The 5786-nt window shown below is 39.2% G+C and overlaps 1 long non-coding RNA gene across 1 annotated transcript; it reads right to left on the bottom strand.

Moving 5' to 3' along the window:
* Nucleotides 1-1527: 1527 nt before the first annotated feature.
* Nucleotides 1528-5054, bottom strand: LOC127864012 (uncharacterized). The gene is made up of 7 exons (XR_008041376.1): nucleotides 4814-5054; nucleotides 3679-3949; nucleotides 3304-3510; nucleotides 2864-3157; nucleotides 2161-2256; nucleotides 1839-1982; nucleotides 1528-1679 (listed from the first exon to the last, which is right to left on the bottom strand). It is a non-coding gene; the product is annotated as an uncharacterized LOC127864012 (long non-coding RNA).
* Nucleotides 5055-5786: the final 732 nt, after the last annotated feature.

The raw sequence follows: 5786 nt of genomic DNA, 5'->3' as shown, positions 1-5786 counted from the left end.
TATTAATATGTGTATGCCGTACCGGACAAAATAAATACTTTAACCTAAATATTTGCCGGGGGTAAGCTCCTGGGGGTCAAAGTGAACTACCATCGGGCGCTGTGTCCATTCTTCCAACATGATACAATATACTGCACAATATTACTGATGTCTAGGCAAGGATATTTATTATATTGATGTAGCCGAAGTCGATATCTACCAAGCCCGGGGGTTTGCCCAGGGGTAAGGGTGGGTAATTAGCGCGCCACGTGCGTTCTTAAGGTGTTTTTTTGGGGGCCTAAAAGAGCATTTGAGAAACGTTGGTGATTTTTTCTCCAAATGTATTATTATTTATTAGCATTTGAGTATAATTATGTTGGTGAATTTACGATTTAATGATTTAAAAAATAATTTTTAATAGTTTCAGACAAATTACCTCAGTATGGTCACACACACAGCACACTCATAGTATGTCACGATCGTCCCGTGGTATTTACCTCAGTATGGACACACACACAAGTTTCAGGAATGGGACTCTAATTTTGATTCCATTTACCAAGTTTCTTTCAGTTCTAAACATGGCCAAACAATATCAGCCACGACCCTTAATTAAAAAAAAATCAGACTTTATCCCTATGTACTAGGATCCTCCCAACTAGCGAATTTCTTTGGCTTGAATCGGTTTAAGCTTGGGGCCATAATTTAGGCTCAGTCTGTCTGTTAACACAAGGACCACACTAATATATAATGATAATATAACTTGTGGCAATAGGTGTGTTTTAATTGTATTGCTTTATTTGGTGTTATACATTGTTGAAATAAATGACTGACTGAATGAGTGAGTAAGTTAGTAACTTACTCACTCATTCATTCAGTCAGTCAGTCACTCACACATTTAGTCAGTCACTCGATCACTCAGTCAGTCACTCAATCACTCACTCCTTCACTTCCTCACTAACTTACTCAATCACTACCTCACTCACAGTCAGTCACGCAATCACAAAGTCACTCACTCAGTCACTTTTTTAGTCAATCGGTCATTTATTGTCGCGGATCAAGATTTTGGTATTAATTATCGGATACATTCAGCCCTTAAATAATATTGTAAGTTCGTTGGCACTTTTGTGTTTGAAAAGTCTTTTCGCTTAGCCCTAGGCAATATTGATAGCAACAAGTGAGTGTCTGTAATATTAATACACTGATGTGTGTATTATTTTAATAGTTTCAGACAAAAAACCCTGGGCAGAACCAGTACTAATTATGCATGCGTATATGTTGATTATATATAACAATAAATCAAGTAATTTACCTGGGTAGGGTTAGTAGAACCAGTAGTACCAGTACTTACAAAGTATATTAATTAAACAACATATGTACAACATAATAAAGTCACGTTCCAGGGTAAAACGACTACTTGGCACAGAAATACATAAATACAACGAGAACATATCAAATATATATATATACAACAATTTCCTGGGTACAAAAACCAGTTTTGTCAGCCGACACGGGTAATGTGAGCTCACGGCAACTCAGCAACTCAGTGAGACTTTCGTAACTTGAGATTTTTCACAATATTTCGTAGTGTATGGGTCCTCCTCGTCACTGGAGGACACCTGTCGCAGCCTCTTCCTGGACACAACACGGATCGGTATCGATGAGGATGATGATGACTCACACTGGGCATCCTTGATTTCCCCCTATAGAAAATAGACATAAAACGTGTTAATATGTATTTTCGAATATTTAAGAAAGCTGAAAAGCGTATAGATTATATAAGTAAATAAATGATTGGCTTATCGTACATTTATGTATCTTACTCATCATTGTAAATCGTGTTTAAGCATTGTTAAGTTTACCAGGGAATCCGTCAGGCCGGTCTCCAAGTCTAGGGCCTGAGTGTCAGTGTCATGGTCAGGTTCCGGGGCGGCGACCGACGGCAGAGGGACATTCGTGTCGTCGTCGCTATGATGCGTGAAATCATGCCCATCTGTTTCATCGTACTGTTGAAAATAAATAAAACACGTGTAAGAAAATATATTCGATATTTGTAAAGAAATCTGCAATGCGAATTGATTATATAAATAATTAAATCAGCAGCTTATTGTACATTTCCATATGGTGTCGTCATCATCTGAGAATGTTAATCGCTAATCGTGTTTAATTCTCTGTAAAGCTTACCATCGTTTCCTCACGTTGTGGTTGCTGCTCCGGGGCGGCGGCCGAGGGCAGAGCGACGCGGGTGGCTGACAGGCAGCCCTGGATAGTGCGATCGGCCTGAAAAACATTCAGCTGAATAAGAAGCCGTCGGAAAAGAGCACAAAGTTGATTCATGTAAACTAAACAAAAAAAACGAGTACTTAAAAGTGTGCTTAATGCAAAACATAATTATAGTGATTATAACCTTTTTATTTACGCTTGAAATAAATTATTATTTTTTAAATAAAACTATTAACTGTTTTTGTTTTAATAATACAAAAAAAAACAAAAAACATATATAATGATTTTTTTTTTAATTGAACATTAACAGTTTATAGTTTTGTTAGAAATTTTGTTTAAATTTTTGAAAAAAAAATATAATAAAAAAGTTATAATCACTATAATTATGTTGGTTTGCAAAAACAGCATTAAGCACCCTTTTGACAGAACATCAAAACACATTCAAAATCTTTCAGCGGAAACCTTAAATTCTATCGAAATAAAACAATACGATAGTGAAATCTATAAGGTGTTGTCAAGTTGAACCCGAATCCGTTGCTACTTTTGTAATATCTTGACCTGTTAAAGGATTATTGATTGTAAATGGTGCGGTTCGAGAATAATGCATAGTTTATCTAAATGCATACATATTCATAATCAAATCAAATCCTATGTCTAAGCTTACTTCCTCCACCGTTGGTGCTGGTGCATGCTTTTTGTCCCCGGCCCACTTCAAGAAGGCTCAAACACTGTCAGGGCGGATCGAACTGTTCCTGGCTGGTGGGCCTTGGTTAGGTAGTTGTCGTGGACCTCCATGTGTCCTCCTCACACCAGCACGTCTGCAAACACGGCCCCCACAGTGTACCCGCTCAGGGCCAGGAAGCGGTTCAGCTTCATTTGGACTCCAGGCGCTTCGCCACATTGCACTTCCACCCACAGCGCGTGGCCGCATGCATGATGAATTCTTCCACAATCGAAACTGAAAAAAATATTATTGAATGATATTCTATGCTACAGCTTGAAATTGCATAAAATTGTACTTACAACTGATTAATATAATTCCTAAGTATTCAAAATGTATAATATATTTATATTTTTATAATATTTTTTATCTTTGTTACTTACAGCTTTAACGACAAAGCATGACGCGAGAATGCGGGCCGAGGATGAGACAGCAGTCCCGGGTGAGGAAGGTGTCCAGTGTCTGCTCACCCTCTGAAGAGCTCTCTTCTGGGCGTGGTGGCGGCTGTGGGTTGGCCGAACCATAACCGGCAGCGGACCCGGATGCGGTTGCTGACCTGCGGCGGAGGCAGGCACCTTCCGTTTCTGCATCTGAAAAGTTTATCATGGCGTTTGACTGAACAATTTACAAATCTTGTGGTTCGATTTAATTTTATACGTTGATAATCACCTTTTAGTGTTATAAACAAATGCCTCATGTGTGTATAATGTGTAATCATAATGAATAAAAAATGCACATCAACACAATGTAACTCTTACCACTCTTCTTGATTTCGCTCTTCCTGAGCACTAGTCCAGGGAATCTCTGTCCTTGATATCTGTCTGACGCAGGTGCTGAGCACTGGTAATACCGGCGTTCGCTGTTCGTTCATCTGCAAGTGGCGGCCCTTTGCTCGGACGAAAGCTGCTTCGCCTGCTCGACCGACAGCTTGTGCTTGCGCCAGATATAGTCGCTGACCCTCGCATACAGCGTCGTGATACCTTGCAGGCTACATATGGGGCATGACCTCGACATGTGTTCGACCTTTTTCTGAAATAAAATTTTGCAATGTGTCGGAATGCACCTGGCTATGAGCACGTGCTTATAAATTAATCACCCAATACGCTTATTATAATGCTGTTACTTAATAGTAAAGAATACATTTTAAATAGATGCATATCAATGAACGCCGAATAATAAAAACAAATCAAAGCAAGTGGCCCAGGAAACTGAAAAATAAATAGTTTTAAACGAAATATAATGACAATCTTAATTGATATATCAAACTTTTGTTTTTACCTCTTGTAATGCATTTCACTGTTATAAAGACTCGCTATTTACATAAGCACCGTTCCTAGGAATACCAGTAGTGCGATATCACTATTATCTTAAGTAAGCATATACACGGGGGTTTAATTTTATAAACTTTTGATGATGATAATACATACAAAATATAAAAGCACAGGGGTTTCACTGGGTAAAAAAAAGTTGTCGCCACAAACTTCGTTGCGTGAAACAAGTTGGAGCCAATCTTTCATTCTTTGTCCATGATAATGTAAACAATAATTTCTATTGACACATTTCAGTCAATCAACATAACGGTCATCATGAAGTACATGTAGAAAAAACTCCACTCTCGTGATTAAAATCATTTATGATAATTGTAAATAATAGCAAATCTCTATTTTATATCACTTTATTACAATTCATTAACTATTGTCAGCACTGTTGACAGTTTCATTGGGTCACGAAAATATATGACAATATAAAAATAACTACTTGCCGAGTCCTCATATACGCATTCTATATAAAGATCGGAACAATATGCACAACTAAAATAACATATACTTCAGTCATACATGAACCAGTTCCAATGAAATCTTTTAAAAATAGTAAATAATTACATTTGTTCACCTTATAAACCACTTTCTTCTTGCCATTCTTGGGCGTTGTCCTCATTTTCTTATTCAATAAAATAATCCAATTACACCAGCTGGAACCTACACCACTGTAGAAGATAATGTTATGTTATTAAATATAACACACTAGAAACACTGAAAACAGGATCCTTTTTTGTAAGAAAAAAATGTAAAAACTTGAGTCTGAAAACAGTAGGTGTGTGCTCCTACCTCGGATTAATGACCGGGCGCATGCCTAAGGGAAGTAACTGCTGTGAGGAGTTTGTCGGCTTTTGGTACGATGGTTCCCTGTTGGTGATATTCTATTCCCGCTTTTCAAGACTGGAACCACAGAAACCAACCAAATAACAGAGATGAACGTCAAGTGTGTGGGGTCACACTCTGACACACAAACAAGTACTACAACGTTATTTCGAGGTACCCGTGGAAACGAGCCGAAAATGTGGGATATGGTATTTACAAGCGTTTGGCGAGGTACTTGTTCCGAGGTAACGGGAAAAGTACCTCGGTAGTTTTTGGTACCTCAGTACGTGGGTGTGTTTTTCAATGAATTACCTCGGCGTGTTAGGAATACACACACACACACACACACACACACACACACACACACACACACACACACACACACACACACACACACACACACACACACACACACACACACACACACACACACACACACACAAACACACACACACACACACACACACACACACACACACACACACACACACACACACACACACACGAGCACGCACACACGAGCACGCACACACACGCAGCCGCGCACACACAAACCATACACAAACACATACACACACGCGCACACACACACACGCGCGCATTCACACACATAACTGAACCGGCGCGCACACTCCTTTCCACGAACATGCACAACACAGGCGCATAACACACGCGCGCAACACGCGCGCACACACACACACAAACACACACCCACACGCACCGAA

Source organism: Dreissena polymorpha, unplaced genomic scaffold, assembly GCF_020536995.1.
Source record: "Dreissena polymorpha isolate Duluth1 unplaced genomic scaffold, UMN_Dpol_1.0 chrUn080, whole genome shotgun sequence".
NCBI classification, from domain to species: domain Eukaryota; kingdom Metazoa; phylum Mollusca; class Bivalvia; order Myida; family Dreissenidae; genus Dreissena; species Dreissena polymorpha.
The sequence above is the reverse complement of the archived record's forward strand: the minus strand, read 5'-3'. Positions and strand labels throughout refer to the sequence as shown.